Source organism: Vicugna pacos, chromosome 6 (assembly GCF_048564905.1).
Source record: "Vicugna pacos chromosome 6, VicPac4, whole genome shotgun sequence".
In the NCBI taxonomy this organism is placed as follows: Eukaryota; Metazoa; Chordata; class Mammalia; order Artiodactyla; family Camelidae; genus Vicugna; species Vicugna pacos.
Window position 1 is genome coordinate 51,697,693 of NC_132992.1, and position 22,931 is coordinate 51,720,623.

At 39.2% G+C, this 22,931-nt stretch overlaps 1 long non-coding RNA gene across 3 annotated transcripts in view; it reads right to left on the reverse strand.

Annotated features, from left to right (window-relative positions):
* The window catches only part of LOC140696912 (uncharacterized), a 347,036-nt gene that overhangs the window by 45,409 nt on the left and 278,696 nt on the right, over nucleotides 1-22,931 (reverse strand). For all 3 annotated transcript variants that reach the window (XR_012073581.1, XR_012073579.1, XR_012073580.1), the window contains one exon: nucleotides 8,245-8,288. This is a non-coding gene — a long non-coding RNA (uncharacterized lncRNA). The remainder of the gene's footprint in view (nucleotides 1-8,244; nucleotides 8,289-22,931) is intronic.

The following is a 22,931-nucleotide window of genomic DNA, read 5'->3' on the forward strand; positions in this document are numbered from 1 at the left end:
ACTGTATATGTGGAGAGACCAAAGATACGGTGACCGCTCTCATTTTTCCCAAGCTGGAGCCTCTATCATAACACAGAGTCAGTCTAAATTAGATTTAAAAGTTTATGCCCAAGGGAAGTGTTTGCTATTAACTAGCAATGTATACAATTAAACTTAAAGCACAGTCACAGTGTTTTAATCAGCAAAGCTAAGAGTCATTTCTGTCCTGTGGGGTAATAAATGAAGGCAAAAGCAATTGAACATGCTTTCTGATGGGCTAAGTGATATATGGGCTCTCTTGAATCACCAAATTGGAAGGGCCACATGCTTAGTTAATCAACACTGCACAGTCATATTGGGGGAGAGGTGATAAATTTAACAGATGTTACACTCGCAGGGGTCAGGGTAAAATGGACTTGATCCACCACCTCAGTAATTAAAGGGATGTCTTTAAATGCCTATTATCAAATGCCTGACTATAAAAGAGAATGAATTTTTTATTCTCAGTCATTCACTGTAAGTGGATTCAGTAATATTACCAACCACAATGGTCAAAGCTGGCCACTGACTAATAGGTACTGACTAGTATGTTGACTGTTAGGGAGAAAATCAGATTCTGGGAGACCAATTAATGCACTTCCTTCCAGAATTTTCAGGACTGATTAGAACAAAACCACATCCGTAGAAAACCATTAGGACTACACTCAGGTGATAAATTGCTGTTCCTGTAGGCCTTTCTCCTTCAAGAATAAGCCATGTATTCTCTGCCTAGAAAGACTGTATTTCTTGCACACAGTCTAAGGTGCAAAAGGACAAAAGGAATTCTCAGCTCAAATTCAGTGACTTTCCATTTCAAGTTATGTATACCACAACTTTTTGAGTGTGTAAATCTGTTCCAATGGGCAAGTGACATTTCTGGAATTAAACATTAGATGCCGGTTTCCTGATGACAGCATCTTTTCTGTTCTGAATTTCTAGTTTCTGTTTACATCTTTTTAAAGCATAGAAGTTGAATAAAATGGCATATGCAGACTGTTCCTATTAATGGAGAGAACAGAGTTTCCTTTGAGGTCTTCGTGGTTCGAAAAATTTGAAATTTTTTTCAATTTCCATCATCTATATCTACTGCCTTCAGGTCTATACTTATGATGTTGCTATTTAATTGGTTGGTTGTGGTTTAGCCATAAAAGAATGGTGTCTCAGAAAATGTCCATTTTCCTTCCTTTCATAACTGTAGGAAGACAGAAGAAAGTCCTCTCTCTCTTCCTCTCCCTTCTATATCCTCAGTATTGGCTGGAAAAATATATTCAAAAGTAAACCTAGTAAGAGGAAAGAAGATATCTCCTCTGTCATTCCATGCCCTGTCCGGGGCACTCTCCAGTTCTAAAACTGAGCCTGACCAACCGCTGTTTGGGTTGAACTTCAAGTCCAAGAGTGACTGGAATTAAAAATTGGGGCTTCACGCTATTAATAACAATGTTCACAAAGTAAACTGTTCCTACAGAAAATTAGTCTGAAGAATGTTCTTGTGAATATCCCCACCCACTTGTCTTACCTGCGCTCTTTTCTGTTGCTGCCTCACGGGGGTCAGCCCAGTCCCTCTGAGCCTGTTACTCAACAGTAAAGTGAACATTAAAACCACACTCATTCTGTCTCCTTTAACATGCTATCCTTACTATTATGGTTAATAATAAATTAACGAATGTCCCATGTCCAGAAAATATGAATGGGGATAAAATATTAAAAACCTTCTCTTCACTCCACTCAAAACACTCTCTTCTCAAAAACCCAGTTCTGAGTTATCTTGTATTAACTGCTGTCTATTCTAAAAAGAAGAAAGCAAGTCATAATTCAGTCATAACTGAATTATAGACAATGGAAAAGAATGTAGCATAGGAAATCTTGGAGTAACATTCCAGGATGGTAAAAAGAGAAAGAAACATATGTAGTATGATCTAAATCCACCATTCTACACCTCAGTCTTTGCTTTTTAATTTAGTTCGATTTTTTATGGTATATGCTAACTTATTTCAGTATCTCAGTATCTAAAATGGCTGTATGAAACTTCATTGTATGAATGTATCAAACTTTATTTAACTCCCTGTTGATGGACATCAGGATAGTTTTAAAGTTTGATAGACATTATTAAAAACCTTCCCTAAAGATGCTAATCTACACTTTTACTCAAAACCACCCTTAGAGCTGTGCAACCAGGATCCCTCTCTAAGCTGCCCTTTAGAGGGCTCCTCTGGCCCCACTCTAAGCATGGCTCTGCCAAGAATGGGACGAAACCCCAGAACTAAGAAGCTATGCCCAGCCAGAACCTGTATCCTCTATTCTGGATCACAATCTGAGTACCGGGGACTGGAGAATTTCCTGCCAAACATACCTGAGCCTGCCTCCAGGGACTAGAGGGGTCTCTTCCCTGGATCTGTTCTTCTTGGGGTGGATTGCAAGTGACACTCTGAGGTTTGAGGGGTGGCCAAGGAGGACTGTGAAGGTGGGTGTGGGTGGGTGGAACTTGAATGTGCAGACGTGTGTTGCCAGGCTCCTTCCGGTGAATGATTTACAGGGGGCTGGAACATGAACCGGGCAGACTGAACACTGGGCACTTCTATTCCACTCTTGTCCTATAAATTTAAGAGCTCATCTGCTTTCACTAACAGGATCTAACAGTTTCCATTTCCTGAACCCTTGCTATCACTTAATCTTTTTTTTTTTCATTTTTGCCAGTCTGAGAATTTTAAAAAATCATGTTTTATTGTATTTAAATTCACATTTATTTAGTTCATATTTTCACATGCTGACTGGCTACTTTGTTTTCCAATATTCTGCCTATTTTATTATTTGCCCATTTTAAAAATCAAAGTCAAATTAATAGGTTCCAATTCAAGATGGCAATGTAGAAAGATCCTGAACTCACCTTCTCTCATAGATACACTAAATCTACAGCTATACATGAAACAGTTTCCTCCCAGAAAAAAATAAAGATATAAAAAAAATAGATAAGTGACTCCTACACATCAGGCAAACAAACAAAAAAACCCACATCGAAGTGGGCAGGAGAGCCTGAGACACAATCTCACCATGAACGCCACTCCCCGCACAGCGACCCACAATCAGGGCAGAAACTCACAAACCCGAGCTTCTCTCTGAGGAGTGAAGGGTCTGAACCCCACATTTGGCCCCCCAACTTTTATGACTTGCACCTGAGAGATGAACGCCAAAAACACACAACTTTGAAAGTCAATGGAACTTGCATCCGTGAGTTCCACAGCCTGTAGGGAACTAAGAATTGGTTCTTCAAGGGTTCCCACACGCAGACTCATCCACCCCAGTGCCCACTGACAGCTAAGCACCCAGAACTCCTATGAGTGGAGCTTACTTGATTATCTGAAACACACATGTAGCCTGAGGGGCAAACGTCTAATTTAACACACATCTAGAGGTCTACTGAAATACTCCCCAAAGACAGAGGCCAGTGGACACCATCTTTGCGCTTGCTCTTTGCCTCACTCCAGTTCACATGTATCTCCTGGAAATGCCTCTTGTACCTCCTCTCTTGCACCCTCATCTTGTGCTCCGACTTACGCAACTGCCGGCCAGGGGACACCTCTAGGTCTCCCGGCTTGGGTGTCAGCGAGACATGCACTGTGGGTCCCACAGGACTGCAACAAGCAGAGAAAAGGTTCCTATGGCTACCATCCCCAAGGCACGGCAGAGAGGCAAACGCTAAGGAGCCCAGTTTTTCTGTGAAGGAGGATTGTTAGCTTATCTTCATAGCTGCTGTTTGATGTGCAGGCTTCTAATTACACACACATCTAAGGGTCAACTGACATCCTCTCCAGAGACCCTGGAGGGCAGGCAATATGTTCACGTTCTTCCTCTGCCATGCTCCAGAATACCAGTATCTTACAAATTTTGGTGCCCCAGTGTTTGTAGCTGCTGCCCATGGGATGACCCTGGACTGACTGGCTCTGGTGGCCAGTGGGGCTAGTATTCCTGGATCCCATGGAACTGTAACAAATAGAGAGACAGTTTTTGATCAACTGCCATCTCCAGGACACAGTCAGACAGGGCTTATACTCATGATCTCACAGGACCATAATTTTTTTTCATAATTTAAAACCTGTGCATGAGGATCTGTCTTCCAATCAGCCTGAATCTAGATGCTGTCTGAGATCCTTCCCTTTGGAACTGACAGGTCCTGGCACAACCTCAACTACAGGGAGTTGCTAAAAAACAAATTAGGCTGCTTGGATAACTACAAAGGTTTGAGATACACCAAGAGCTAGAGTACAGTTGAATGATAACATTCATTTCCTACACGAAGCCACTCCTCCACGACTGAAATCACATCAAGTATCTTTTCTGACCACAATGGTATGAAGCTAGAAATAAATTATAAGAAGAAAACTGGAAAATTCACAAATATATGGAGGTTAAACAACATGCTATTGAACAATCGAAGAGTCAGAGAAGTAACCAAAAGATTAATCAAAAAATACTTCGTGATGAACTAATGTGGAAAATAACATCAAAACTTTAGCAAAAGCAATAATGAGAGGTTAATTAATAGCATTAAATAGCCTACATCAAGAAACAAGAAAAATCACAAACAACATAAATTTATACCTCAAGGAACTGGAGAAAGAAGAACAAATACAGTCCAAACTTAGTAGAAGAAGATAACAAATATCAGAGGAGAAATGAATAAAACAGCTGAAAAGAGACTAGAAAAGATTGATGAAACTAAGAGCTGTTTTTCTGAAAAGATAAACAAAATTAACATACTTTTAGCTAGATTCCCAAGAGAAAAATAGAGATGACTTGAATAAACAAAATCAGAAATGAAAACTGATACCAAAAATGTATGATATTATAAGGCACTGCTATGATCACTTTGCAGCCTTTTGGCTAAGATAAGTGAGGACATTATGCTAACATTGGACAAACTTGAAGATATGGATAAATTCCTAGGAACATACATCTGCCAAGAATGAATCTTGAAGAAACAGAAAATTTTAACGGACTGATTACCAGTAAAGTGATGGACCCAGTAATAAAAAAACAAAAACAAAAACAAAAACCTCCCTACAAACAAAAATCCAGGACCAAGTGACCTCACTGGTGAATTCTACCAAATATTTAAAGAGGAATGAATATCAATTCTTCTCAAAATCTTCCCCCCTAAAAAGGAGGGAACACTTCAGAATTCAATTTATAGGGCCAGCATTACCCTTACACCAAACCATTTAAGGATACCTCACGAAAAAAAATTACAGGCCAATATCCTTGGTGAACACAGAGGAAAAATCCTCAAAGTACTAACAAACCAAAGTCAATGACAGATTAAAAGGATCATACACCATGATCAAGTGGGATTTACCTCAGGGATGCAAGGATGGTTCAACACCCACAAGTCAACCAACATGGTACACTACATTAATAAAATGAAGGACAAAAATTATATGATCACCTCAATATATATACAGAAAAAGCAGTTGATAAAATTCAACATCCATTTATGATAAAAAAAAAACTCTCAACAAAATGTGTATAGAGGGAAGATATGCCAACACAATAAAGGCTGTATAAAACAAGCCCGCAGCTAACATCATACTCAACGGTGATCAGGAATAAGACAAGAATGCTCACTCTCACCAGTTTTATTCAACATAGTGTAAGTCCTAGCCAGAACAGTTATGAAAGAAAAAGAAAGAAAAGGGATCCATATTGGAAAGAAAGAATTAAAACTGTCACTTTTTGAAGAAGATATATTACATATAGAAAATTCTAAACACGCCATTGAAAAACTGTTAGGACTAATAAGCTAAAATTAGTAAAGCTGCAGATACAAAATCCAGATACAAAAATCAGTTGCATTTCTATACACTGACAACTAAGTATCAGAAAGAGAAATTAAGAAAACAATCTCTTTTACAATTGCATCAAAAAGAATAAGTTTAACCAAGTAGATAAAAGACCTGAACACTGGAAACTGTAAGACATTGATGAAAAAAATTGAAAAAGATATGAATTAATGGAAAGATATACCACGCTCATGGATTGGAAGAATTAATTATTATTAAAATGGCTATTCAACCCAAAGCCATCTACAGAGTCAATGCAATTCCTATCCAAATCCCAATGATATTTTTTCACAGAAATTGAACAAAGAATCTTAAAATTTGTATTAAACTTACAAAAGATCCTGATTAGTCAAAGTGAAAGAGAAAGAATACCAAAGCTAGAGACATCACACTTCTTAGTTTCAAACTATATCACAAAGCTATAGTAACCCAAACAGTATGATATTGGCATAAAAACAGAAAGACATAGATCAATGAAACAGAATAAAGAACCCAGAAATAAACCCACACATATAGGGGGTTTAATTACTTTGACAGAGGGTCAATTAACTTGACAAAGGAGCCAAAAACATGCAATAGGGAAATGGCAATCTCGTCTGAAAATGGTGTTGGGAAAACTGGACTCCTAAATAGAGAGATGCAGCTGGGTCACGATGTCTGTGCCTAAGTTTCCTCATCTATAAAACACAGATAATGGTAATAGTAACTAATGGAAGTTCTGATTAGTCAATGAGCCATACACAAGTAAGACCCTCAGAAGAGTTCCTGGAATGTAGTAAGTAAATATGAGCTTTTACTAGCATTATAAATTATCGTTTTTCATCATGTATTCTACTCACTACTTCCAATATGGTTTTAATTTTTAATAGCTTTATTTCTATCTTCAGTTTCTTTCTGTAACTCACCCACCTCACTTTTTCAATTTGTTCTATTTTTCTGTTCTCTTTGAACTCTTTTCCAACTTCTCTGCTATTGTGTCTTTTTTTTTTTTTAATTCAAGCCCATGTGCTCTTTTGTTTCCACATACTTTTTGGAGTCAAAATCTACTTTTCTAATGTAAACTAGATCACCCCGTGTGCACCGTTCCAACTACCACCTTGGTGATCTGCTCGCTCTGAAAAAAGAAATTCCAAAACACAAAGTGAGACAGCCACCAAGTGATTTTAGAATGTATTTGCTGCTCAAAACGACAAAACTATTTTCTGCTTCCTCTCTTTGCTCTCTCCTACGTCACCAGTATTGCACTTTTTTTGTGCTGGAACTCCCAGGTTGCCTAAGTGACCATCTCGTTTAAGATCAGGTGCTGCTAATTGATACCTCATGTCCCACCACTTCTGATATCAGCTGTAGCTCTGGTGGACAGTTCTATGTGGGCTCAGTCACACCTGGGACCACCAACATCTAATCTGAAGCAGGAACTCTGTATTCTTCTGCTTTCAGTCCCAACTCCCTCTCAGAAACCTTAGGAGCTCGCTCATCTGTCATCTGTCACCAGTACTGCTTGGAAGCAAAGGACAGGCAGGGCCCCTGAGACAGCCTTCAACCAATTAAAGACAGGACACTGGAGACAAATGTTCTACCTCCTCCTTCAAGGAAAAATTCTGAGAGGCATTCTGTATCGTTCTTAGAGGTCCCAGTGGAATCTAATGCTCATGACTCACCTCAGCAACTCTGAGAGCACTCCAGCATGCTGCCTTTCCCTCCATCCTTATCTCTCCCTCCCTGATCCCTAATTCCTGTTTCTGGAGTCACTGTCTAAATCATCTCTGCTCCAGAATCCTCGTCTCAGGCTCTGCTCTGAAGAAACCCAAACTGTCATACAGCTCTTCCCTGCTATTTCCCTGCAGTAAGGAACTGAATTGCTAGTAATATTTTCAGACCTTCTAGTAGCCTTTTCCTGACCCAAGTCCTTGTGACTTATACTACAGTATTGTACCTTTGGCAACTCAGGATCCAATAAATTCAAGTATTTTGATAAATATGCATCCTGATTGAAATTTAGAGTTATATATGAGCTTGTCTCATGCAGAGGATTTTCCCCTTTTTATAATCCTTATGGTTTTCATTCACCTAGGAGGATTTTTGTTGAGCAGATTTAGGTAAAGTCTAAATCTCTGAAGATAAGAATTTTAAAATCTATTATTATAGAACTTCCAAACATAATATACGCTTCTTCCTCAAATAAAGGGGTTGGAGTCAACACTAAATTCTCTTTGAAATTTATAATTCTGTGCTTGGTGCTAAGCCATAGTTCCATGGAATCAATTAGAAAAGCTGAAAAGTTTCCTTTGTCTGCAACGTTTAGAAACCTTAAGTAATTGAAGCAGAAGAAACAGAGGATCTAAATGTTAGATAACCAAAGGCAAAGGGAATGCACCGTCGTTTCTCATACCTGAGCTGCATGATCAGGGAGAAGGGCTGTATGAATAGCGACATCTACAAACAGGAAAAAACCCACATTTTAATAATTAGTTTCAAACTTCATTTCCATTTAATTTAAACTAGAATTATAAACAAATATAGCTAGCTGCAAATTTATCGACTTTCTTTTGAAGATGCATTTATTATTAATATTTGTGTACTTTGTAACAGTGTGACAGGAAGAAATGCTACAATAACAATTTTGCAATATACTAATTGTAGATAATGGCTTAGGGGAACAAAGTATTCTTAACTAACATTCTGTTTTGAATATTAGCATCACATGACGTTAAAAATATTTAGTTAGTTCCCTGGCCATGAAAAAATTATATTTAAAAAAATTATAATTGGTTCACCTGCTAATACTATTATTTACTTATATAATGTTTAAATATATACAAGTTAGATGACTAAAATTGTACATGAATTCTAAATGAATCATCTTACGATTTAACACTGTTCATAGACTCTAGTTACTTAAAACTAGATCTAAAACAGCATGTCTTCAAGTAACTCATTTGTTCAGTAGCAGCACTTTTGGAAGGCCTTCTGTCTGCCATGCCATGCTAGGCAGCAAGAAGGAGACGGGAACCCTGACTGCACAGAGCTGACAGTGAGAGAGATTATCAACATGAAAATAGGTAATCCCTACACAGAATGAGCAACGTCATGAGTAGAAAAAAATGGAGAGCTTTAGGAGCACCCAGGACAGTGTAATCCAGATTTATAGGATAAGAACAATTTCTCCAAAATATCTTTATCTAACTGCCTAATAATTAAAAGCTTTTTATTAGAAAGCAGATTCCCTAAAAGAGATCAAAAGAAACTATTTACCTGAAAAATTCCATGCAAGTTAGAATTATTTTGCATTTTCATGTCTTTAAATAGGCAGAGAGAGAATGCTTTCAATATAAATCTGTCTTTGGAATAAATCACTTCTGAAAGTGATTTATTTGCTATGATTAGTTCTCTGTAAACATCTTAAAAGAACAAAGTTTTAATACTTGAAATTATTCAGGAGGAAATAACCCAAACATTCTCATTAAATGTACTTTAATAAAGGCAGAATACTGTTGCTAATCCTAATTAAAGTTCTTTACAATGTTCCCAAGGACAAAGAACAGAAAACTATGATCTAAAGAGAGACACTTGGATTTCCTCAATGCATTATTCTGTTTTTTTAGAAGATAAATGTTATATGAAGGTAAATCAATATTGGGAGGAAGAGTTGCAGCCCACCTAACTGTACTAACATTTAATATTTATTGGGCGTTAACATATAGGGAACCATTTAAAATTTCCAGTTAGTTATGGTCTCTGGCAAAAGATAGTTATTTAATTTCTAACTGCATTTGGGTCCCAGCCATAACTCCCATAACACCATGCATTCTCTGTTGGAGATCTAAATGTTAATTGTTATGGAATTGTTAAATTTTTCACAGGTGACTTTAGAGAAAGTATCTGCTAAGTGTTCATGGCCCCTAAACATCAAGTATAGTGACAGATGAGACTATTAGCATAAAAGCATTTAAATAATAGAAAACTCAGTGTAATCTATTAAAAAAAAAAACTAATAGCAAAGCTGCAGGATAAAAAACCAACATCCAAAAGTCATTTTCATTTCTATACAATAACAACAAGCAATCGGAAATTTGAATTTTGTGAAACAATACCATTTACAATAATCACAAATAAATGGCATACTCAGGTATATCTGACAAAATACTGCAAGGTCTAAACACTACAAAATAGTGCTGAGGGACTTAAAAGATTGAATAAATGGAAAGATAAACCATGTTCTTGAGTCAGAGGATGAGATTTTTTAAGATACTGAGTCTCTCAAATTAATCTATAGATTTAATACAATCTCACTCCAAATTGTGTTTGGCGTTTTGGTAGAAACTGACAAACTGATTCCAAAATTTTCATGGAAATGCAAAGGCCCTAGAATAGTCAACATGACTTAGAAAAGAACAAAGCAGGCGAACTAGCACCACCTGATTTTAAGGCTTCTTATAAATCTAGAGTAATCAAGACAGTGTGGTCCTGCTGCAATGACAGAAAAATAACTTAATGGAACAGAATGGAGACTCCAGAAATATACACACAGATACATGGAAAACTAATTTCAACAAAGTTGCAAAGACAATTCCATCAGGAAATGATAGTCTTTTCTACAAATCGTGATGAAAAACTGGATGTCCATACACAAAAAATAAACTTCAATATATAGTTCACATCTTATACAAAACTTAACTCAATTGATCATAAACAAAATCTCTGAAGAAAGTATAGGAGAAAAATCTTAGTGACCTCAGAATAAGCAAGGGTTTCTTAGATGCAGCACCAAAAGTACAATCCATGTAGGAAAAACTGATAAATCAGACTTCATAAAAATTACAGTGTGTAAACATACTACTGTTAAGAAAAGGAAAAGACAACTCATAAATGTGAGTAAACATTTGCAAATCACGCATCTGATAAAAGAATTGTGTCTAGATGTGTTGCCAGTTACTAGGTTCTTGTCTAGTCACAGAAAGAATTCAGAGATGAGACACAGAGGTTAAGTAAAGTGGGAATTTATTAAGGGATGGACAGTACACTCTTAAAGGGAGAGCCAGCAGGCTCAGGTGAGCAGCTGCCCTGAGTTTCTTTGGCAAGTTGGTTACACAGAGTGTGAAAATGAGTGGGTGGAATATTCACTGGGGAGGGAAGGCTTGCAGGTTGTATTCCCTGATTTTTATCCCAGCTCCACCTTCCCAAAGGGAGGAAGGATCTTTTTTCTTATTTAGTCTGGATCAGATATGTCGGGGGGGGGGCAGTGCATGATGGGAACTTCTAATCTGCAAGGCAATTTTATTGAAATGAGTGCATAATGAGCAAAAGGTTACATTCGGACACTGGAGAGTCCTGCCTTTTCCTACCTTTCTTTGTTGGCCTCCAGACCACTTGGCACCCCAAAAAGTGTGATCACTTATCAGTCCAGAGTTTCTGGCTTTTCCTTCTCCGCCCAGGGACCCCTGTCGTTCACATGATGAAGGGTTTCCTGCTATTTGGCCTGTGCCCCCCTCTCTCTGCTCATATCGAGCTATCTGCCTGCTCTAACAGATGTATAATATCTTGAAAACTGTACGCTTTAAACAGACACAGTCTGTTAGGTCAGTTATACCTCAATAAAGCTGTTTCGAATATTTCCTGAAATATTTCTACTTCATCAGGGTAAGTGCATTCTGAAATGTCACCTTCTGCTCTTCTAGTATGGACTGTTCCTATTATTTCCCAGAATAAAATAAAAAGCAACTTGCAAAATTCATTCTAAGCAGTTTTGAGGCAGTTTCCTGGAGTCTGAGAAACTTTTGCAAACAGGAATAAAAATGTGTGCTGTCTTTTCATGACTCTCCTCAGAGAAGCACGTATCCTCAAATGAGCATTAACGGGAAAGTACAATCATCGGACCCAGTTTTAACCAAGTTCCTGAAGCTTTTCTTAACTCATTTTCTCATCTTAGTATTACCCACTATGCTCTTAGGTAGAAATAATTTCCACCTATTCAGCCTTTCTCTTATCAATACTACATTTTAAAGATTAGCTTTTCCTAGACTATTTGATGAACAGAGAATTTCATTACTACATGCATAAACTTCCCTTGTGTCAGCAAAGACATTACACAATATAAAGACTGCACACTACTAATCCATCACCTTATCTGACCTGCACCAGCAAAAATGAAGCAACATAATTGTGGACTGAAAACTTCCCTTTAGCCAACCATGAGGAATAGTAACGTGTCCACTAAGCACCGGGGAATTACAGAGCAAATGTAATTGCACGTAAATCAGGGAAACATTTTATAAATTTAATAAAACCAAGCAACAAATAGTGCAATGAAATTGGGAGTCAAACCAGGTGGGCACTGGCTTTTAGAGTCCATGGGTACAAAGAATTACTGAAAGAAAAAGTTCTAATGTGAGTATAAGATATATACTGACCTGAGGACACATATGTATTAAACCTATTCCTATGAGAGAGAGAGAGGAATGTGAGAGCAAGCTTCTTTCCAAGGTGATTGTGGTTGAACCACCCCACATGCCAGACACAGCACTTAAACTCGGAGTCTGCTTACCCAAAATGACTTGTAATACCAGTATTGTCCCTCATCTGTATCCAGAAATGAGAATCAAGGAAAAGGGCTCAAGAAAGGGAAGTTTGATGAGTTTGATTATTTAAATGCAGCTAATCTTTCATTCAAAATAAAAACCCAGGGAATCTGTACCTTCTATCATAAAAAGTAGATGAAAATACGAGAGATTTGGGTTGTGTTTTACTTTTTCAAAGCATATAAATTTTTACTTTCATGCAATTTTAGGGTCCTGTAGGGCCAATCTTTATTAAGTGTAACAAGACCCTCTCTAATCTATTTAAAGTGGCAAGGCATTCTTAGCACCAGGCCAGAGGGTTAACGTCATCTCAAGAAAAGCCATAATAACTCAAGTCCAATTTTTATGTGATATACTCAAAGAAATTACTGTAATGAATGAGACATCACTGTAAGTATTAGAGGGCATTTTCAAATGAAAAATGGTTTAACATGAAAACATAATTAAATTCCAGACAAAATGACTCAAAAATAATTTAACAGCATTAATATACAGTTAGTTGATTTGTTCATTCCATTTAATTTATCACACTCCACATGGTAAAAAATTTAAAAAATTAAGTCTAGTGCAATGGCAGCCTTGTGACTAAGCACAGCCACTCTGATCACCCTCAGCTCGTACTGTCTTTTCCCACAGAGAAAATGACCCCAAGACATTTAGCTCATCCTATTTATTGATTAACACAAAGGCAAGGTATTTTGTATGAAAAAAGCATTGAATTGGAAAGCCTAGTCATAGATATAACCACAGACAAGTCCGAGCTTTCTGAATCTGTTGTTCGTTACATAAAATGGAGATCAGGTAAAAACATAAAATCTAAAATTCTGCATCCATGTAGTACTCAGGAAATGCCAACCAAGAAGAGAAACAGTATGGGGGAAAAAAGAAAGAATATGTTAATTCATATATGAGAGACGTTATAGAATTCAAAACAAAAATTGTTCAACATACTGTTTCAAGCTCCTCTGTTTTCAACTTATTCAATAAAATGTACAATTGCATGTGATGCCACTTAAACTATTAGTATCAAAAGGACTTCTGATGGTATTTCTAAATCAAAATATGATTCTTCAAAGTTTTGTCTTAAACCCTCCATAGCATCTCTACCATCTACCAATAAAGTCCAAATGTCCTTCCTTCAAAGCCCCTCACACATTTGTAGTCAACTCTTCCAGCTGCCTTTCTCGGTTTCCCCAGGAGCTCCTGACCCAACTTTGCAGGAACATTTGCTCACTGTTCCTTAGACAAACCACACATTTCCAAGCTTTTTTCTCTTTTCCGCTTGGCAAGTTCTTAACCTTCCACTCAGCTGTAATGTCACTTCTTCTGTGAAGATCCCCCTGATCCTTCCCTGTGGAGATGGTGTTTCCCTCTCTGCTTATGGAAGAGTGAAAAGAACAGAGAATCTAGAGTCTAGCATTCATCCAAAATTTCCAGCTTCTACCACTGATCATCTGTTCCTGAGTAATTTACCAAATTCTTCTAGTCTTGGTTTTTTGGGGTTTTTTTCATATTTAAAATACTTTAGCTCAGTAATTGCTTTGTTATGTTATGTGAGGGCCAGATACTGTAATGTACATAAACCATATAGACCAGAATCTAGCACATAATAGATTCTTAACAAGTGATAGCTGGCATTATTAATATTGTACACTACTCTACATAAGAGTGTACCATTATTACTTCCCTTCTGTCTATTCCCCACACTACACCATCAAGTGGGGGGGGTCATAATTAATCTTCTTTGGATTCTTAACGACTAGCCTGGTGCTGGCAGAGAGTGGGCACTAATTGAAGGATAGACAGACGGAAGGATGAATACCAATCAGAGAGCACAACACCATATTTTATAGTTGAAGAAACCAGGGCCCAGACTATTTAAGTGCCTTGCTGTTGGCCACACTTCTAGTTAATGAAAGAAAGAAAAAATGTGATAGAACACAAGTAGAGGATTTAGTTATGGGGGTCTTTTCAATTTGGAACTGCATTTCCTCCACTCCATGCTTTTTGGATGAGTTTGTAAATTAGGAAGGCCTGCTTTCTGCCAAGATCTTCAAGTCACATGACTCAGGCTGACTGATCGGAGCACCCCACTTCCCCTCTGGGTGACCGTGATTAGTTCAAGGGCTGAATTATAGCTCAAGCAAGGCCAGGAGACTTCCTTAAGAGTCACTGCTCTCCTTAGATTGATGCTGTTCTGAGACCAAAGCTTGACTAAATGATAGAGTGGAAAGCCAAAGGGGAAGTATATAAGTGATGACATCCTCAAAAACTGTCTCAGGCTGCCAGTGAGGCTCCTTGAGCCTCCACTGTTCATTTAACCAGTACCAGTTGAGTTTCTAGCATTGGCCAGTGGTAAGGATCCTGACACAACTTGTCTCCCAATTACTAGACGTGTTCTTCCTGCACACCTTGGTATCTACTAGAGAATTACCAAATAATGGCAAGTGCCATCAAAGACAAGCAGCAGTACCCTACACCAAATTTTTCATTTCTGTTGGCAAACCTGATGTACTGAACCTCAGTATCCATCAATTAACAGAGTGCCCAAAATTTGAATAAGAGGATATTGCTAAAACTTGCTATTCACAAACATTACCCCTACATTTGTAGAAATCATATTTGAATTGGTAAATTACAAGATTTACCAGTCAAGTCTACATTGTGTACAATGCTTACACAAAAGCATTTAACCCTGAGCTACCAACAAGTTTGTAATATTTTATAACATGTCTGTTTCACACAGTGCTATCAACACAATCCTCTATCACTCACCTTTGCGGAAACATCTCATTCATACAAAGCAGGTTTTCAAATTAGAAATACAAAATGAGTATTCCATCAGTGGGATACATTAAACTAGTTTACTTTCTTTAAGATACATTTTTGAAAGTCAAAATCTGAATCATTCTCTCACTGACCAATTTCTTTACCATCTAGGTGATAGATCAATTTTAAATCTTTGACCAAAGCACAGTTTAAACTCCTGCTAATTTAAGTGAGGGTTAGAATTTAATAAATGTCCCTTATAAACAAGAGTAAGTTAAGTATACACAGTGCAGCATTAATGGCTGAAATTTAAAACAAATTACCACTAAGTCTCCTTGTAATAGTCCTAGTATTTTATTATTCTACAAATCCTTCCATCATATTGTTCAAGTATATTCATTATCCAGTAAAAATACTTTTTCAGGTAAGAAAAAATATAGAATCCAATGTATTCAAGTAACATCAAAAATCAGAACATTTAGGCTAATTTCTCCAGAAGAGCTTTGCAAAAAGCTTCATCTTTATCAAGTATCCTTTCAAAACCTGAATGTTGGATTACGATTTGGAAAATCTTAATAAAATATTTATCCTAGTAAATACTTGAAAAATATTATATGATAGCAATGCTAATTAAACTCATTCTTTATCTAAAACAACTTGGTTTTAAATGCCCTGCCCTAGAGAGAGTCCTTGCAGTTCCTCTGTCATTATTCTTGAGTAATCTTAATGGAGAATTAGATGCTCTTGTTCTCTTTGAGTAGCTGTGCCTTTCTTAACTTGCTCTAAAAAACTGTGCATCGTGAAGGAATGTTGGAGGCATTAATTCATGTGTTTTTTTCTTTCCCTATAGTCCTTCCACACCCCATCACCCTTATGCAGTACTCACTGATGGAGGTGTCACAGCAAAACTAAAGAGCAAATGCGTTGAATTACTGGCTTTTAATTTAACATAACCAAAATCCGGGTATGAAACAAAAAAATGGAAGAACATTTGCTGTACAAGTGTTTCCCATTCAAGAGGATATAGAATTGTCCTGGAAGGTGCTGAGGAGAAAAGCCATAGTTAGACATTAATGACAATCTCTAAAGAAGGAAACTAACACCCTGACCCTCTCCTGAGTCAAACATCCGGTGTTGGGGCTGGAGAAACGGTGAGCTGAGAAGGACAGAGCCTCAAACAAGTCTGGAGTTTTGAGAGCACAATTTCTTTCTTCCCCCAGAAAGCTCCAGGAATTTTCCCAGCCTTCTAGACAAGCCCCATGTCCAGACGACGAGGAACAATGGGTTAGAAATGCCTGCAGAGGGACGCCAGGAATCTGAGTGAGGACAGCCTCGCAGAGCCTCTGAAGGCGGAGGTGAGGACGGCGGGGGAGAGCAGCGGCTGCGGCACAGACCGGGCAGCAGGCGGCCGAGCGCGCACAGCAGACGCCAGTGCGGGAGGCGGTGGAAAGCGAAAAGGAGTGCGGAGTCGACCATGGGGTTCCCACCTGGGCTGATTACACCCGCGTGCCTGGTATTTCCTGACCTCTCTCCCACCGCCGGGACCTTGAACCCGCTGGCCGTTTAGAACATGCACGCAACCTCCAGGAAGGAGGCTGTGCTAGCTAGCTACTGCTCTGCGGCGAGCGGCCCCGCATGGAGAGCTGCACACTGGCGAGTGCACGGCCCTGTGGGACAGGGTGTCACAGGCTGAAAGGAAGCTCTCGGCCAGCCTGACCTGTCTGGAGGCTCAGGAGAGCGCTGCTCCCGGACTCACCGAGGTTGCTGGCGAGTTCAGATCCTTGAACCTGCAGGACCACAGCCTCACTCCGGGCCTGCTGTCAGCTCTTGGGGGCTAAACTCGGGCATGGCTCTTGGCGTGACCGACGCCGCCTTGGGCCCGTACAGTCCCTCCCTCCTGTACTTCCACTGACCCCACTCAGGACCGTCCTGTGCGGTAATTACTTCCCTGTCATCAAGGGCTTTGTAGTTAACAGATTTTGTTTAACAATCTTTAGAACCAAGTGGCCTCTGTGCTCTGTTAGTCCCCAGTGATGAAGACCTTTACTGACATGTTCCCCACATGCACAGGACTATGTCCTCATTCATAAATCTTGACTTAGGGATGCACTTCCTGTTTCCAAACACGTACCCCATACCCTAGGTTACCTGTGAAACTGTCCCAACGGCTCCTTGGCGGTGCCGAGTGTGGCTGTGAGTGTTTCTGGATCGTTGTTTGCTGATCCCACCCTGTGAGTAAGTTACCCTGTAAGAAACTGATCCATTGGTGCTGTGGAGCTGCCTGCCTTCCTCATCTTTTGGTCACCAGATTCCTTCTCAGTTCGGTGGGTACTCTTTGTTCCCTCTGCCCTCCAGCAATAGGCCATTCTCAGCTCTAAGAGGCTGCCTGCACCCTCGCCATGTGGCCTCGCCCGTCCTTCATGCCATCCACGAGGACTCTCCCTCACATCAAATCCTTCACAAGCTTCAAATCTGATTTCTCTGTCTCTGACCTCTAGACCTGTATTTAAAGGGCTCATGCAATGAGGCCAGACTCACCAAGATAATCTCCCTTCCTCATAGTAAACTAATTTGGGACCTCAATCATATCTGCAAAATCTGCTCACAGCAGTACCTACATTAGTGACTGACCGAACAACTGAGAAACACGCAAACTCTAGACTCGGGAACCGTGGAGTCTACCTTAGATGTCTGCCCACCGCAGAGGTGGAGGAGGGAACTGGCCTAGAGGATCTGGAACTGACTTAGAAATCCCCAGTTGAGTGTGTATATGTTGAACTGGCTGGGATAAAGTTTACAGTCATTTCTAATGGAATATAGGTCAGGATAGACATTAATCAATATTGGAAAATTCCCTTAAAAATGGCTCTGTATTACCTACACCAGCATTTGTAAGCCATGATATCTGTACCCACTTATGTTATAATTCAAGTAGGAAATAGCATCGCTGTTATATACAGACACCTTGCTCTATTGCACTTCACAGATACTGTGTTCTTTACAAACTGAAGGTTTGTGGCAACCTGCGTCGAACAAGATCGCCAGCACCATTTTGCAACAGCATTGTGCTCACTCTGTGTCTCTGTATCACATTTTGGTAATTCTCACAATATTTCAAACTTTTTCATTATTACTATATTTGTTATGATGATCTGTGATCCGTGATCCTTGATGTTACTACAGTGACAGGCTGAAGGTTCAGATCACAGCATTTTTGAACAACAAAGTATTTTTTACTAAGGTATGTACTTTTTTAGACATAATGCTACTGCACACTTAACAGACTACAAGATAGTGTAAACATAACTTTTTCTCAGTTTTTTTCTTTTTTTATTGAAGTATACACTTCAATATAACTTACATACACTGAGAAACACAAATTCATGTGACTTGCTTTTTTAGGTGGATTAGAACCAAACCCACAATGGTTTCTAGGTAAGCCTGTAATACTTGAGCTCATACGTACACTTAGTACCATGACATGAAATTGTGTGTCAAAATTCCTTTAATATTTTATGTGTATCCCCACATTACCAGAGCAAACATAGGTACTTGAAATAATAATAATTGGCAATCAGCCTTCTAGCCTTTTGCATCTTTAGCTAGTTCTGTTCCTAACTTTTCCTGGCATTATTTACATCCTACAGCTTCGTTCACCTAAACCTGGAGCGATCCAATTTTAGCTCTTTTATCTATTTTCTTTAGATCGTGCCTAAGACTAGCAAGCTGGAACACATCAGGAAATGTTTTCGTACATAAATCAGAGTCAGAGGAGAGCTAGGATATTAGTTTTTTTTTTTTCCTCCCTGGCCAACTTCTTCCCCACCTGGGTGGTGGAACCCAGGTGAGACCCAAGTCTCAGGGTCAGAAGTGCACCTGGGGGAAAGTTCAAAGCAGCAGCAGGGTTCTTAACATGCTTCAAAAGTGAAGGAGGGATAAGAAAGACCAGAAGGTGCTTTGAAGCATACCCTTGAAGTCCACTTCCTGTAGGAGTACTCTTTTCCTTCTAGACCAAAAGGGTTTCACTGTAAAACTGCTGCTTGAAAGGCCCCTCCAGTCTGGCAGCCAGCTGGGAGCCAGAGTTCCCTGAGGAGTGCGGCTCCCCTGTGAAAACAAAGCAGGGGACACTGAGGACCTCTGCGCGAGACAAGTTTCCTCAGAACCACAGACACACAAGTAATTTACACTGGAGTAGGATTTTTAAATGTTACAATCTCAAGTCACAAATATAGTCTGTCTGGTATCAGGCTGTTGCCTTTACCTTACAAGACAGAGGATAAATCAGATTTTCAGTAATGCCTCGAGTCGGCTATAGTTTTGCCCAACTGCTACTTGTAATTTTTCTGGCTCTATCCTTGATGCCAAGAGCTCTCGCCATGAACCAAAATAAATAACCAGGCTCCTTTAGGAACTGAATAAATTGAAGAAAGACACTCTTCCATCAGCATCAGGTACACCAAGCAGCTTCTAGATTTATTCAATTTGCACTTTGTTTTTAAAGAAGCCTGAGCTATTTATTTCTGTCCCATGGGCAAATTTAGAATATAATGGACAAACTGTCAGAAAGAATGAAGAAAAATGATGATATTCCCCAGAAGAATAAATGCACCTTTTGCAAAACTAAAGTTACCAGAGTCGCTCTAAGCCCCAAGCGATCAACGGCTAGGAGACACAGAAGTGAGCTAAGGATATTGTACAGAAAACTTGGGTAGATGAGGATTTATATTCAGAATGAAGCAACATCAGTAGAGACTGATCATCTTTCAAGAGCAGAGGCTCTGGTTCTCAGATCCCTAGACGTTACCTCAATGTTCCTAAAGGCATCTGTATCTTTGGACTGCATCCCACTCTTGGGATCTCAGAGACTCCTTATTGACAGTGCAGGTTTGAGCTCTAATATGGGGAGACAAGTGGCCCCCGCGATGTGTGTACGGAGGAACATTTGGGATTTCTGAACTGCTGCTTCAATGTCTGCCAGAGAATGGAGTTTTACTGGAGAACGCTGCCTCCCACCTCACAATTCATGCACCGCCGGTTTTTAAAAAATTATTATTGGATATTAGTCACTTAACAATTGATGAATACTGACCATCCTGAGAAATCTTTACCAGACCCTCTCGTTGTCTCGAAATTCATCTCATTCATCATACCCAGCTCCAGGTTTCTGCTCATCCTCTCCCCACAAAATTCTTTACCGTCTTCCTCATACAGCTCAGTTCCTACTTTCACGCAGCTTTCCCCCCAAACCTGAGTCCAAATGATTCCCCTCTTCTCAGTTATTTTGACAGTTTTCACCTGCACTATTCAGATGGATGTGTTCCTGCCTCCCCTCTACTCAAAACCTGGAACTCTGTCTCGGTAAATCCCTGTAGTAGATCGAGTCAGGGCCTCTCCAAGATATCCAGTCCCAGTTCCTAGAACTGCAAATATTGCCTTATTTGGATTAAGGGTCTTTGCAGATGTAATGAAGTGAAGAATTCTGAGATAAGGAGATCGCCCTGGATTATCCAGGAGGGCTCCAAGTGCCATCACGGGTGTCTTTACAAAGAGAAGCAGAGGAAGCCAGCACACACCCACAGACAAGGCGGCAACGTGCAGAAGGGGCAGAGACTGGAGGGATATGGCTCCAAACCAAGGAATGCCTGTAGCCACCAGACACCGGCGGATGCAGGAATCAATTCTCCTCTGGAGACTTGGGAGGGAACACAGCCCTGCTCACCATGATTTCAGACTTCTGGCCTCCAGAACTGTGAGAGAATATATATATTTCTGTTGCTTAGGCCACTCATATGTGAATGACTTACTACAACAGTTACGGGAAACTAACACAACCCACCAAATAAGTTTGTTGCTTGACCCACTGCTTCTCAGAGGAAATACAGTGCAGTGTGCAGCTAGCCTTAGCCTGTCCTGATCAGTCACACGGACTTCCAGAGCTCCATATTTACACCTGGCCGGCAGGTGAAAATTTGATACCCTCGAATTGTACGAAACATGTAATCCTCTCTTTGCAAGGTTATTCAGGTTCTACTGTTCCTGAGTCAAATAGTAATTTGGTTCATGAATTTTTGAAATAAGACCCATAGGTTTCAACCTCAGCCCTGACACTTGCTAAATTTTTAGGTTAGGCAACTCATTTGACCTCTTGAAGCTTCCATTTTCTCATTTATAAAAATGGGATACCTCCACAGGATTGCTGAGTAGGTGAACTAATTCACACCAAGTACAGTGAGCTGGCACATTGTACATGCTTGGTGAACAGCAGCTGTTTTCATTACTGGATTTCCTATGGCCTATTTGTTCAACAAATATTTACTAAAGGTCTCTTACGAGCTGGGTACTCTGCTAGGGGCCAAGATTACAAATCTAAAGAAACAGACCTCAAAAAATTAAGACAAAACAACCACATGATGCAGCAATTCCACTCCTGGGAATATATCCAAAGGGGACGAACACACAGACTCAGAAAGATGTCTGCATCCCCAAGTTCACAGCAGCTTTATTTACAATAGCCAGGAGGTGGAAACAATCTAAAGTGTCTATCAACAAATAGATGGATAAAGAAATTGTGGTATGTATATACAATGGAATATTATTCAGGCATTAAAAAAATCCGAGAAAATCCTGCCATTTGTGACAAGGATGGACTTGCGGGCATTATGCTAAGTGAAATAAGTCAGACAGAGAGAGACAAATGCTGCATGATCTTACTTATATGTGGAATCTAAAAAATAAAAAATCAAACTCACAGAAAAAGAGATCAAATTTGTGGTTACCAGAGTTGGGAGATTGGGGGTCAGTGGGAGGGGAACTGGAGGAAGGTTGTCAAAAGTTATAAATTTCTAGTTATAAAACAATTACTATGACCCAGGAATCCCACTCCTGGGCTTGTACCCAGAAGGAAATCTACTTCAGGATGACACCTGCACTCCAATGTTCATAGCAGCACTATTTACAATAGTCAAAACATGGAAATAGCCTAAATGTCCATCAACAGGTGACTGGATAAAGAAGAGGTAGTATATTTATACAATGGAATACTACTCAGCCATAAAAACCGACAACATAATGCAATAACATAACATGCAGCAACATGGATGCTCCTAGAGAATGTCATTCTAAGTGAAGTAAGCCAGAAAGAGAAAGAAAAATACCATATGAGATCGCTCATATGTGGAATCTAAAAAACAAAAACAAACAAACAAAAACAAAGCATAAATACAGGACAGAAATAGACTCATGGACAGAGAATACAGACTTGTGGTTACCAGGGGGGTAGGGGGTGGGAAGGGATAGACTGGGATTTCAAAATTGTAAAATAGATAAACAAGATTACACTGTATAGCACAGGGAAATATACACAAAATTTTATGATATATCACAGAGAAAAAAATGTGACAATGAGTGTGTATATGTCCATGAATGACTGAAAAATTGTGCTGAACACTAGAATTTGACACAACACTGTAAAATGATTATAAATCAATAAAAAATGTTAAAAAAAACAATTACTAAAGATGTAATGTACAACAGGAGGACTTTAGTGAACACTGCTATATGATACATAGGAAAGTAAACCCAGTAAATCCTGAGTTCTGGTCACAAGGAAATTTTTTTTTCTTCTTCTTTTTATCTATATGAGATGATAGATGCTAACTAAATTTATTGCAGTAATCATTTCACAATATATGTAAGTCAAACCATTGTGCTATGCACCATAAATTTATACAGT